Consider the following 15,149-nt stretch of genomic DNA (forward strand, 5'->3'; position numbering starts at 1 on the left):
GGGCGCTGCGAGCGCGGCGCTCTCGACAAAGAGCCGGGACGCGAGCGCGCCGCGTGGCCCGGCCGGGCGAGGCGACAACAGGGGACCCGGGGCCGGCGCCGCGCCCACCTGTGGCCGGGACTCTCCGGGTGCCCGGCGCTTGGTCCGAAGACACCCTGGGGCAGAGGGGCTTGCTGTTGGGAGCTGTTTAATAGGTGATTCCAGTTGGGACCTTGCTGCCTGTTTAAGAGCGAGCCCAGGGTCCTGCCTCTTCGAATGAAAACGAATTCCTTTCCACATCTCTCCCGGTTGAAGTAATAGCGTAATTAGTTAGTTTTACTGTTCCTCAGGATTGAACCCAGAGCCAGCGCCCTGAGCCCCTTCCCCAGTCCTATTTTTATTTTTTCATTTTGACACAGAGTGTCACTAAGGCTGTTAAATTAGTCCGGGTGGTCTCGAACTAACTATCCTACTGCCTCGGCCTCTCAGATGCTGAGATTACAGATGTACATTATCATGCCCGACTAATAGTAATTTAAAAGAAAAGGACACCTATTCATTGTACCCTTCCTTTCATTATCCTGATGGCTGGAGAAGGATATTTGAGTGATCACTTAAATTAGTATCCGTTACAGACTTCTAAAAGTGAAAATTTCCGATCTCACCCAAAGGGTGTTTTATAACTTTCACTGGAACAAGTGGAAGCTGCTCAGTAAACTTTCTTCCTCTTAAGGAGAATGTGGATTTTCTTCTTTGCCATGGGTCGCGTTTTTCAAACAACATCCATCAAAAGCTGTTCAGCCATAGAGAATGACTTAACCGTTTCAGGCAGGATTTGGAAGGATTTCACGGTGCTGAGGGCAAAAAAAGGAATGCGACCTCTTTTAACTGTAACTCAACCAGTGCACCATATTTAAGCATGGGAGCTTTAAAACTAAAAACAGAACACCCGAAACTGAAGATTACTGAATAACTGTGGATTCCCTGTTTGGCCCCCGGTTCATACTAGAAGTGATCCGAGCCATCTGAGATGCCTCGACCACCCACATGACTTGCAGGTGTCACTGTTACCATCCACAGACCACAGTGGAAGGAGCGTTGGAGCCTGTGCAGTCCTCCAGCACTCCTTGGACCCGGGGACCAAACACTTGCAGGGGTACCTTGGCCTGCAGCCCAGGCAGGGAGGCACATTAGAGCTGTCTTTGCGGTTGTTCATGCGCAGTAGGGGTTCAGTAAGTGGCTGTTGAATTGGATTATCTGAATTTGTTCCATGCTATAACAGTGAAGCATGTTACACGTATGTGGCATTTGAGGAAATATTTTCTGCAGTCTTGTTTTTGAGGGGTGTTTTGTTTTGTTTTGTTTTGTTTTTGTGCCAGGGATCGAACTCAGAACCTTGTGCTTGCCAGGCAGGCGCTTATGCCACTGAGCTATCTTCCTGGCCTGCAGTCTTCTTTTTGAAGTGCTGGAATTTTTTCCCTTCCTTTGAAAACTCTTTTTTACCTCCTTAATATCCACTTCCCTAAAAGTGTAAGGCCTCTTATTTTATTAGAATTGTAATACATTAAAATGAATGATTTTAAAGAATTTTACTGAAAGTTATGTCATTGGAGAAAACCAAATTACAAACTGCTATTGAGTGTCTAAAAATTCAAATGTAGCCTGTGAGTTTTGAATGAGAACTTAGGAAGTTTGGGGTTTTCCAGGTAAAACTGAATTCTGTGGACTTAACTTTGGGGACTTTTCTGTCAGTTTACCTCAGAATGTGATTAAACTTGGCCTTTGCTTGATTTTAAAATTCTTGGCTTCCTTTGGTTTCATCTGTGGCCTGGAATTGCTCTACAGAAGTCAAAGAGATAGTGAATAGGGAGTTTGTTATCATGAACCATATAAAAGATCATTTGATAATATGTGTTGAAGATGGATAGATGCATGAACACTGATAAATTATAATTTCTTTTCTTTTTGGTATCAGGAATCAAACTCAGGACTTTGTGCTTGCCAGGCAGGTGCTGTTCTGCTGGGCTATATTGCTGCCCCCTTATACATTTCTTATAATTTAAAATTATAATGAGTTTTTTTTCTTATATACTACTATGAAAAAGGGCTATTTAAGCATAGACAGTTGATGTTTTTAAAAGCTATATACTTGGCATTTTAAAAAATAAGTGGACTAACCATAATTTTTGTGAAAATGACAAATGTAAAAAATCTTCCCCTAAAATGTCCATGAACACACAGATGCTAGTATTTTCTGACTAATATATTGCCAAACAATAAGAACAGAATGTTGTATCTTAGTGGTTCATTTCTTAGTAACCAATGAAAGGCAGTTTAGCAAATCAAGTGAATTTTAATAAGTATTCCATTATTCTGATAGAGATTATTTGGAGAGAATATAAATACACTGAAAGCGATTTGAGAAAATTTTCTTCATAGTCTCCTCACTGCATTTCCACTACTTGGTCTCATTCACAGTAGTGGTGGTAGGGCAGTTAAGATCCAGGTCCTTACAAGCTGTGTAAATTGGCCAGTTTATATTGTTATAGCTGACACTGAATGAAAGTGATGTGCTAGACATTTTAATATGCAGTAACTAAATTTATCTTCTTAACAACTGAGGAAGTGTAGGCCTACTATACTCTTTTTAGGGAAGAAAACTGCTAAGTAAAATAAGCCAAGATAGGTTAAATATCTTTTGAAGTGTCCTAGAGTAGAGCTAATATTTGGTGCTCAACTATGTATTGTCACTCTGTATGCTATCTGCCTTTCAGTTGTCAAAACAAAAAGCCCTAAGTTTTCATTTGTGTAAGACACAAAATCTTTCTTGTAAAGTAAAATGCATGATCCTCTTACTCCCTTACCAGTTGTAGAAAAGAGGTAGATTGTGAGCCCCTTCATTACAAATGAAATTAAGGTTGGTAAATCCCATGTTGTTCAACAAATTAAACCATTTTTCCCAACTAGGAATTTCAAGAACAGTTAAGATAGTTACAATTAAGTGTCTCCAGTTTGGAAATTTTCTATTTAATATAATTTATGACTGGGTTTATTTTATTTGCCATTTTCCTACTATCTTCAGCTATCTAAAGTAATTCTAAATTGTTGTCTTAACTACTTCAGGTGTACCGGTAGTATTAAGTACATTCACATTGTTCCCCAATTCAGTCTCCAGAATATTTCATCCTGCAAAACTCTGCAACCACTGTACTTTGAATTAGTTTCTGTCTTTTTAAGTAGTTAAGTTACAAATTACCTGATATCTGGCTGATAGGATAAAATATTTCTTGTGTCTCACTTCGCTAGTCCCTGACTCATGCTCATTTAAAATAACCTAATGAATACACAGCACAGACAAGTAATTGAACCTAAACCTTAGTTTATAATAGTAAGCAAGGATTGTGAGGTAGAAATCAGCCCAAGGAGAGATGTGAATAGGCCAGCCAGAACTTGAGTGCTGGCTTCAAAATTCTCAGGACAGTTCCACTCCATTGATGTATACAATGTCAAAGTGGAGCAGTTACTTGCACATCCATGTTGATAATAGCACAATGCACAGTAACCAAAAGGTGGGAGGACCCCAAGTGTCCATCCATGTGTGGGTAAATGGAAACAAAATATGGGATTGTTCAGCCTTTGGAGAGAAATTCCCACACAGGCTACAGCATAAAAGAACCCAAAGGACATTATGGTATGTGAACTGCTTGCTCACTCGCTCTCTCCTTCTCCCCCTATGGCCCCTCCTCCTCTCCTTCTCTCCCCCTCTGTCTCTCCCCATTACTAAGTAAAAGAAGTCAATCTGGAAAGGCTTGGTACTGTTACAGTTCCAACCAAATAATGTTCTATGGGAGCCAGAACTGTAAAGACATTGACTGTCCATATTGGTTGGTTTACAGGAAGAGGAAAATAAATAGGGGAACAGGATTTTCAGGGTGTTTATGTGATACTGGAAAGGCAGGGACATGTCATTGTACATCTGCTCAGACCCATAGACAGAGTGAATCATGCACTTAGTGACACTGTTAATGAGTGTGCCATTGTTGATAGTAGTTCTCTATGAGCAATGACATCATCTTTCCCCAATTTTTCTACAATTTATATATAGCATTTTAAATTTTAAGAACGAAATTTGAACTTACCTTCCTTTCTTTGTGTTAGCTGTGGTAGGGGATAAGAAGGAGCCTGCACTTGTGCTTGGGGAGCAGGTACATGGGAACTTTCTGCACCTTTGTACAATTTTGCTGTGAATCTAAAACCACTTTAAAATAGAATTGGGTGCGCATGTCTGTGTGTGTGTATAAAGTTGATCTGGATCCATCTGTTCCAGGTCTAATTGTTAGATAGTTGTCATATACAAGATACTAGGCTCAATGGAAAAAAGTGCTCAGGAGATTAAAGCTTTATAGCACATAGGAAAAAAATGATCACTGATTGCGAATAGTAAAGGACACCACACCAGTGCTTTTAGTTAGCGCATTTGCTTCTCATAACAAAACTATCATGGAAGTAGTGTCAATCTTGTAATCACTAAAATGGAGTAGAATGCATATTTCCTTTTCAAAACTTAAAAAAATACAACTATTCAGTTACTGAAAACAAAAGAACATTTGCGAAGTTTGTTTTGTTTTCTCTTGCAGAACCGGAGATTGAACTCAGGCCCTTGCGCTTGCGAGGGAGGCGCTTATTCCACTGAGCCATCTCCCCGGCCCCCAAAAGAACATTTGGACAAAGGTTAAAATAATCTACAATAAAAATTACCTAATATGTTATGGCCCACGGAGAACCACTATCAACAATTTTCAGTGTTTTCCCAGATTCTTAACACCATTGTACAGCTAAAATCAAGCTTTCATCTTAATGGCTTCACAGTAAGGATCTGTCCTAATGTCCAGAACTGACCATTCTTATTAAAGATAGGTAGAAGGGCCGGCCAAATAGCTCAGCGGATTAAAGCTCCTGCAAGTAGGGGCAGGGGTTGGGTTCAATCCCGGGGCCTACTGTGCCGCCTCTGCCCCCAGGGGCAATTGAGACTGGGTATGGTGGAGCACCCTCTAATCCCAGCTCTTGGGAGGCTGTAAGCAGGCAGATCACTCCAAGTCTGGTCTAGTAGTGAGACCCTGAACACCCTGTAGACCCTTCCCTAAAATACAGGAAAAAAAATTAAAAAAAAAAAAAAAAAAAGATAGGTGTATAAGTTGTCTTTCTCATCTCTCCCAGTATGAATTAACCAGTTCCAGTAGCTTCCAGTTTATGGTTGTGGGGGAGGCAGGGAAACTGGCAGTTGTACACATTTCACGCTGTTAGAGGGGTTTGGAAGAACTTATCTGAGCTGCAGACTGGTGAGTGAGGGTTGTTGGCGGCTTCACGGAGCAGCTGGGAGGTGACCTGGGAGCTAAGGCAGATGATACTGGAATGTGTAAAATTTAGGAATTTGAGGTCACCTGCTTCTCCGCTAGGGACAATATCCAGATGCCTACAGGGCCCTGCCTATTCTGGCCCTCCTTTCTCCACTACTCTTTTAGAGCACCTTTTCCAGGCATGGCTTCAGTTCGACTAGGTTCTCTCAGACAGGCATTTTTACACACACACACACACACACACACACACACACACACAGCTGGTTGCTTTTCTAAAATGTTTCTTCTTTCTAAGTGCTTTGAAAGTGAAATAATGCCCCTTCAGGATATCTTTGCCCTACTTGCCAAGACTTGTAAATATGACCAGTTACATAGCAAGATGAATTAAAGTCAGAGCTGCTAAACAGCTGATGTTAAGATGGGGAACTTGTCCTGGGTTTGCTCTCTGGGCCAGGGTACTTGCTGAGCCTAGGGGAAGAAGGAGAACCAGAAATGCAGTCAGAGGCACAAGCACTTGCCTGGAAGGTGCAAGGTACTGAGTTATTTGAAAACTTTCAAAATTATAAACAAATCTTTTTTGTTTTATAAATTTGGTATTATGTCTATATTTGATAGCTATGTTTTATTTGATATGTTTTAGCTACTGTGGTAAATTCCTTTGTATTTCTTCAATGGATTTGACATAAGTTCTCAGAAAAGGACATTTCTTATATTTTATGTGCATGGGAGAAGGAAGGGTAGGAAGAAAAAGAGCGAGGGAGGGAAGGAGGGGGGAGGGAGGGAGAGATAAGGGGAGGGAGAGGGGCGAGAGACAGAGAAAGAGAGGCAGAAAGAGAGAGAGACAAAGAGAGGAGGCTGAGGTAGAAACAGATGCCCTGTAATCAGTTAGCAGACTGAGCCATTGTTAATTATAAAGGCAGCTAACAGGAAAGTTGGGTTTCATTCGAGTCAGAGTTCATGTTTACTATAATCTCTGCTATTTTTAGATGATTTTACAATCAACCTATGAGTAATAGTCTTGAATTTGATAAGCCTCCCTGTTCTGAAGCATGCTTATCCTTTATATGAAATTTTGTTGATCGTTTTCTGATAAGATAAAAATTTGTTACATTTATTGAGAGACATTGAGCCATTTTATATGAAAAATTTCTAACATATTATACATCTTTGTGTTCATAAACTGAGAATATTATACAGGATTCTTTTGGTAACTCAAGGTAGTCATTAAGGGTAATGCTTCATTAATACTGCATGTTGGGCGACCAGTGACTGCTGCTATGGTTAGTTGCTTCAACCTGGCATTCTTTCTAAGTTGCTAAGTTGTTTTTACTTTATTTTAGGTTTTTTTTTATTATTATTATTATTTGTTGAACCTTGATCACTGCTTAGGTGCCTCCCCAGTGTCCCAAATGACACTTTTGTTTCTTCTGTTGACCTCAAAATTAAATATCCTTCATAGTTAAGAACCATATAAAGATAGAAGTAAACAGGTTCCAAATGGGGTGAGCTTTTTGACAAAAAAAAATACACTTTTTATATCAGTATTCTCTCCTTAGAAACATTTTTCTATATCTTGGTACTTTGTTCTGAATTTTATGTAGTTATGAAGACATACACATAGTGCTGGTCTGTTACATTGCATGATGCACTTTTCATAGAACAACTTTTCCTTACTACTTTAGATGAGAAGTTAGATCAAAAATAGTGACAGCAGTTATACAAGTGCATCGCTTACCATGTGCTAGGCATTCTGAGTGTTTTCAAATATTTACTCAGTTAATCTTTACAGCAACAATAATACTTTAATAATTATTTTGATGGCTCAGCTCAATTATGTCAATTTGATTGGCTTGGGAACCATCCAGGGGGTGGCAGAGCAGGCTTCTGGGCATGTGGGTGGGTGGGTGGGGTGGAGCCATGGCTTTGGGTGCTCTTCTGATCCTTCAGCCCTACTCCTGTGCTGTGTCCCTTCCCTGCCTCAGGGGCCCCTGAACTGAGCAGCTGTGCCTGCTGTTCTCCTCCACCATGCTGTTCCTGCCTTGCAGCCTCCTGACTACTGACTGAACCCTGTGAAACCATTAGCTAAATTAAACCTCTCTTCCTTTAAATGGTGGGTGTTGGAGATTGTGTCCCAACAACAGGAAAGCTAAAGTTATCCTACAGATGAAAAAACTGAGGTACAGAGGGGCTGCATAACTCTCTTGAGGCCATGTGTATAGCTAGTTAAGAAGGAAGGGCCCAGATCCGACACGCCTAACCTTTGTGCTGTACTGATGGCGGGACGATAGAAAAGGTGCAGGTGCAAATCCTAGTGGTAGAATAATACCAGGTGCACATTTAGTTTTGCTCCTGTTTTAGAAAGTTAATTCTTATGAGAAATTTCAAAGTATATAATTAAAGATACAAGCAGTTCTCCAGTTTTTGCAGTATACAAATATCAGAGGATCAGCATGAGTCTTCTAGTTAAATATACATATTATCAGCTGTCTTTTTGCTTTTGAGTTCTCTGGTGACTTAAAACAGTAAAAATGAAGTTCCTTTCAAAAGGTACAGGTTTATTAAACAGGAAAATTAGAAATAAATACAAAGCTTAGGCAGTTCAAAAATATTGAGTGTAGCAGCAGTTAGTTTGAGGTAGCAAACTACTGATTTTTTTTTTTTTTTTTTTTTTTTATGATGGATTCTTTTTCAGCACAGGGCATTGGTAAGAATTGAAACACGTGTGTACCTGGTTACTTCAGGAGGGAGTCTTTTGTTTACTTGAAGTAAGTTATTTATTCTTTGGTATTTAATTTCCTTGTCGATGTAGACCCTTTGAAAACACACCCTGACCTCCTCCAAATTCCAGGAACTTGTTCCTTTTTGCTCTCAACTTAAGTAGTCTTTTCTTTTCTCCACCTGTTATAACACTTTATAATTCTACTTTTTACCAGACTGTATCATTTTTTAACCTCATACTAGATGTCAGCAACAGTCCATAGCCTTAGACATGGGTAGTTTTTCTTACTGTTCATAACTTTTGAATAAATAAGTTAATATTTGAGACCCCTTAATGCATTCTTGTGTGAAATCTGTATATGACTCATACCTGAATTTTCTATTCAATCCAGTTGTGTAATGTGGGAACTTTCGGTTGTGCACCATATTTGTTTAAAGTCTTTTGAAATTATATAAGCCTATTTCAAATGTATTGCTACAAACTTATTTTATGAACATATAATTAACTTTAAACCCTGCCTGAAGTATTCATTTACTTTCTTTTTCCTATCAAGCAAGTACAATATCTATTTTACAAAGCTGATATCTGTATTAGATAACATCTGTTTTCAGTCCTATTACACAGTTAACCTGTTATTGGCTTAGCAAAGGTTCTTAATTGTGGGTTGAAATAAAATTCTACACATTAATTATCTTTAATAGTGTGAAATTATGCAATAGTCAGTACAAACCTTATCATGGATCAGATCAACATAAGATACCATGCAACACATCTGAAAGTGAATTCACTCATTGCATTGTTTAGAAGCATTCTCATTAAAATATTCCACAGGCATTCTTGATGCCTTGCTTGTGGATCCTTTCACCATATTTTCAGGTGGATTAATTAGTTTCATGTAGTGTTTCACATTTTTTATTTTGGATACTGGCCCTCCTTGCCATCAAGCTAATTTCTGAAAAACAGGAGCTAAAATACTATGTACATATTGACTGTTGTGCTCCTGGAAGAGAATAAAGTTCCTACTTTGCAAGCAGAGAAAATTAAGACAAAATGTTTTCTACGGTTACTGTGTTCATGTTCGCATTTTTTAATCCATCACCATGCTCCATGAGATGATCGTCCCTGGCAGATGAGCCACGATTATTCCTAACTCAAATAAAGCTACCGCATCTTTCTGTCCAGAGTTAACACTGGGCCTTAGTAGACCAGTTTGTTCAGGTGAAGAAGGTCTGTGGCTTCATGATTCTCCAGGCCTTTGTAAAGCACCCAGGGCCCTTTTAAAGTATGTATCATGGTGTATCTGACATGCCTTCTCTGCTGTCATGGCTTAGTTGGCTTGCCCACCTCTTAGCATCACGCACTTTAATTTTCTCCTGCCTGTAGATAGTGCTTTGTTCATATATTTAGGGGATTTGGAGGGGAGACCTATCTCTTTCATCAGGTTACTTTTACTTTTTCTTTTTTTATAAACTGAGTTGGTGTGATACGACTACACACTGTCTTTATGGCTGTATCGATCACATCTTTTTGTATTAAATGTTGTAAATTTGATGCCTGCATATATCCCAGCTCCAGAGACAAGCATGGGGTGAAGATGACTCGCTTCGATCCTTTCCTGCTTTTTGGGTTTTCCCAGGCAACTATGCTGAACTACAGAAAAATATACAGTAATGCTGAAGATCAGACTTAAAGTCATGATCACTACCTTCCAAAGAGCCATCATGTTGCCCAACATTCTTTTTGTTTGTTTTTACTATCTACTGTTTTATTAGTGTTTCATTTTTTCTTCTCAACCATTTTCCTATCTCCTTTCTCCTCAAAGCTTATATGGAAATGTCTAACCTCTCCCTGTTTTGCATATTTGTATACAGTCAGTACTCTGCTGGACTTCACTTATTAATATGCAACATAGTTATCTAAGCCCCCAACCCTATGTGCTTAATGGGCATCTCTAGCAATTGTCTCCCTGTCTTCTGTATTATCCTTCTTTTCTCTCTACCAGATCTTGATACCTGCATATGCACATGGTGAATAGCTCTCATCATTAAAAGAGAATATTTCTTGAAGATCCCACAGCTCCCTACAGATGTGCCCCATGTTTCCATTCTTCTTCGCAGCAGCACTCTTCAAGAGGTATCCATTCTAACTTTCCTTCAACTCCTGAAAAAATTTCTCTATTATGGTTTCTTCTTTGCTCAAACAGGTCTGATCAAGATCATAATGATCTTTCCAAAGACAGATCTCCTAATAATTTCTCAGGGACAACCTCATAGCAGAATATGACATGACGGTTCTTTTCCACGTAGTCTCTTCCCTTGTATTCTAAGAGCATACTCTTCTTGCTTCCTTTCTCGCTTTAGTGGCAGTTTATTCATTTTGCAAACCTTAAATTCTGGCCTTCCCCAGAACCTACCCAGGAGTACCGGGGTCTCCTCCCTTGCTCCCCTTCTAGCCAGGTCTGTGGATTCCATCTGTGACCTAACATTTAGTCTGTTCACTGATGGCTACCAAACTGGTATCTGTAGCTTGGACCCCTCCCTTTGCCACACAGTCTTGTCTTAGTGATTGCCTTGATTTTTCCCTTGTCCAAGGTTAAATTCCTGATTTCCAGTATGTCTCTCAGGACTGCTTGCTGAGCCTTGAGACTATTCTGAGAATGTCTCATGCTATCCCCTAAGTGGATTCTGGCCACAGTCCTGTCATTGACTTCCTTTCTTCTACTTTCATACTCTATACAAGGTTCACAGTACACCAGAGAAAACTTTTAAAATGTGAAGCAAATCACGTATGTGCTCGAAACTTGCAAGTAGCTTTACAATTCATGGAGAGTAAAAGCTCAAGTCTTTTTTTCTAATTTTTTTTGTTTTTTGAGGAATACAAAATAGTAAAAAAGAAAAAAAAAGGATTAGAAATGATATAAAATTTCTTAAATGAAGTAACAGGAATTCAACAATGGTTTCCCTATTGCATAATATTACCTTCAAATTATTTGTTTAGGTTACCGGATATAAATGTGCAAAATTGCTCTAAAAGAATGAAAGAACAAAAAAGTTAAAAGAAATTAAAAAGAAGAAGAAATTTTAAAGGGCAGGCCAAATAGCTCAGTAGATTAAAGTACCTGCAAGCAGGTGCAGGGGCCCGGAGTTTAATCCCTGGGCCTGCCTTGCCAGCCCTGCCCCCGGGGTTGCACTGAGATGGCATTTAAGACTGGGCATGGTGGCGTGTACCTGTAATCCTAGCTCTTGGGAAGCTGTAAACAGGTGGATCACTGAGTCCAATCTAGTAGTGAGACACTGAACACCCTGTAGCTTGAACCCCTCCCTTTGCCACACAGGCAAAAAAAAAAAAAAAAAAAATAAAAAAAAAAAAAAAGAAAGAAAAAATTTTAAGCATTAACTGCTCCTTTCAAAAGGCCAGCAGAGATCAGCAATACAGATACCCAAATTATCCTGCATATATATATATATATATACACACACACACACATAAATATAACTTTTTCCTTTGTTTTGTCATTTTTCTCATCCCAGTTTTTACTTTCCATTGAACAAATTCTTTCCCTTTCACAGTATCTGTTGTACCTTTCAGATTTTATTTACTCTTTCAGGATCTCAGGCTAGTGAGACATGAAAGTTTGTACATGTGGGTATAATTTATTTCACTTGCCAATACAGTCTCTAGTTGCATACATTTATCTACAAAAGTCTTGAATTTATCTTTTTTGTAGCTGAATAATACTCCATTGTGTAAAAATACCACATCGTTTTAGTCCATTCTTCAGTTGATGAGAATATGGGCTGTTTTCAAGATTTAGCAGTTACAAATTGCACTGCTGTAAACACAGGTGCACATACATTGCTATGGTATGATGATTTCAGTTCTTTTGGAAAAATACCTAGGAGCAAAATAGCTGGCTTGAATGGGACCTCTATTCTAGCTTTTTGAGGAATCTCCATACTGAGTGCCGTTGCACCAGCCTGCACTCCTATAAATAGTGGCAAAGAGTTCCTTTTCCCTACAGCCGCTCCAGCATTTGTTATTGGTTGACTTCTTGATGATAGCCATTCTTTGTGGTATAAGATGGTATCTCAGTCTTGTTTTAACTTGCATCTTGTGAATGACCAGTGATGATGAACATTGTTTCATATATTTATTTGCCATTTCTATCTCTTCATTTGTGAAGTGTATATTCATCTCAGATGTCCATTTTTGGATTGGGAGGTCATTGAATTTTGGAGGTCTGATATTTTTCAATTCTTTATGTGTTCTAGATAGAAGGCCTTTGTTGGACAGTCTGCTATAATTTTTTTCCAGTTTCTGGGCTTTTCCGTTACTCTGTTGGTGATTTCTTCTGATGTGCAGAAACTTTTCAAAAAGATGAGGTCCCAGTTATTCTTTGAAGCATTTCCGTGCAGTTTGAGTTTTGTTCACAAACTCTACCTATGCCTGTGTCTTCAAGATTTCTACCTACTTTTCCTCCAGAACACTGTTTTAGCATTTAAATCTTTGACCCATTTTGACTGTAGTTTTGTGCACGGTGATACACATCGGTCTATTTTTAGCCTTTGGCATGAAGCTAGTTTTTCTAGCACCATTTATTAAAGAGTTTATCTTTCTTCTGGCGAATGTGTTTGGCACCTCTGTCAAAGATTAGGTGGCTGAGTGTGTCTGTAGTTGTGTATGCATCTTCTACTCTGTTCCATTGATCCTTAGGTCTGTTTTTTTGCCAGTACCATCCTGATTTTATCACAGTAGCTTTGCAGTATAATTTCAAGTCAGGGATTGTGATACCTCCAGCCTTTCCTTTGTTTCCCAGGATTGCTTTTGCTATTTTGGGTCTCTTCTGGTTCCAGATGAATTTCAAGAATGTTTTTTCTAGATCTGTGAGGTATACTAATGGTATTTTAAATGGGGTTGCATTAAACCTATATAATTTTGGGAGTATGGCCATTTTCACAATGTTGGTTCTTCCTACCCAAGAGCAAGGAATATCTTTGCATTTTCTGAAATCCTCTTTGATCTCTTTTATCAGAGCACTATAATTTTCACTGTATAAATCTTTTACTTTCTTTGTGTGATCAATTTCTAAATATCTCATTTTTCAGGCATTACTTTTTTTTTGGTTAGGAGTTGTGAAAGGTATAGTTTTCATAATTTCTTTCTTCAGTGTGTGTTGTTTGTGTAAAATACTATTGTGTTAGAAATACTATTGATTTTTAAATGTTGACTTTATATTTGGCAATGGTACTAAATTTGGTTATTAAATCTGAAATCTCTTTGTGGAGTTTTTATTGTTGTTGGTGGAAGTTTTTGGATCTTCCATGTAGAGCATCATGTCATTTGCAAATAATGATATATCACTTATTGTTTTCATGTCCTTGTTCCTCTTATTTCTTTCTCTAATTGCTCTGGCTAATGTTTCCAGAACTGTGCTGAACAGGAGTAGTAATACTAGGCATCATTGTCTTTTTCCTGATTTTAAATAAAGGCCTTCAATTTTTATCCATTTTGTATGATGTTGGCTGTTGGTTTGTCATAGATGTCTTTTATCAGGTGAGGTAAAGCCCATCTGTTTTGATTTTCTGAATGGTCTTTTTTTTTTTTCTTTTGTATTTTAGGGAAGGGTCTACAGGGTATTCAGGGTCTCACTACTAGATCGGACTCATAGTGATCTGCCTGTTCACAGCCTCCCAGGAGCTGGGATTACAGGCGCATGCCACCATGCCCAGACTCAATTGCCATCTCAGCACACGCCAGGGGCAGGGGCCAGTATGGCAGGCCCAAGATTGAATCCCCAGCACCTGTGCCAGCTTGCAGGCACTTTAATCTGCTGAGCTATTTGGCCAGGCCTGAATGGTCTTTATCATGAATTAGTGTTGAACTTTGTCAAAAGCTTTTCTGCATTTAATGAGATGATCATGTGATGTTTGTCTTTGGCTTTGTTGATGTGGTATATTGCATTTATAGATTTGTGCATATTGAACTATCCCTGCATTCCTGGGATGAATCTCACTTGGTTGTGATGTATAATCTTCTTGATGATTTGCTTCATTCTGTTTGTTGGTATTTTATTGAGGATTTTTACATCTATGTTCATTAGAGAGACTGGCCTATAGTTCTCTTTTTTGGTTGGGTCCTTCTAGTTTTGGAATCAGAGTAATATTTGCCTCCAGGAATGAGTTTGGGAGAATAGCTTCCTTTTTCAATTTCACTGAAGAGTTTGAGAAGAGTTAGCATTAAATCTCTAAATTTCTTGTACAATTCAGCTGTGAATCTCTTAGGACCTGGGCTTTTCTTCGGTGGTAGGTTTTTGTATTACATTTTCAATTTCATTGACTGATACTGGGTTACTTGAGTTTTTATATCGTCTTGATTCAGCTTTGGTAGTGCATATATATCTAGGAATCTGTCAGAGCTCAAGTCTTTACAGGAGCCTGGAAGGCTCCAGTGAGCTACACTTGCTACCTCTGACTTAGTTATCGTTCTCTCATTCTCCCCACCTACCCTTGTGTCCCTCCCATGCTTGCCACACTGGACTGCCAGCTTCCTCTAAGGAACCAAACACACTTCACATTACAGTCTTTGTGTTTACTGCTTCCTTCACCAGAAATGTAGAATGTGTTTCTACCCTATGTTTGCAGAAGTCATTTGTCCCATTTAGCTCAAATGTCACTGATCTTTTCTTTGAAGATCTTATTTAATAACATACTCTTCTCTTACCTGCATTCCTAGCATAATTATTGTGTCATTGCTATATTTTTAAGACCCAGAGTAGAGCCTGAAACTTTGCAGGTGTTAAATAAATGGTGATAGTGGTAGAGATTCATGGAATCATATTGTTAAGTATAAAAGTCTCAATTTATATAATAAAGCTTTTTGAAGATTTCACACACAACTTTTTAAAACAGAATAATTCAGGGTAGGTCTGTGTATAGATAGCCTGATACTCAGAGTCCTGTTTCAGCCTATGTTTGATGATGAATTATGTTATGCTATTAATTATGCAGCAGACACTGTACTAAGGTTTTCCTATGTAATCCCCATAATTCCACTGTTCAGTGTATATTGTTGTCCTGTTTTACCAAAAAAAAAAA

This window comes from Octodon degus, unplaced genomic scaffold (genome assembly GCF_000260255.1).
Source record: "Octodon degus isolate 3935 unplaced genomic scaffold, OctDeg1.0 scaffold00165, whole genome shotgun sequence".
Classification (NCBI taxonomy): Eukaryota; Metazoa; Chordata; class Mammalia; order Rodentia; family Octodontidae; genus Octodon; species Octodon degus.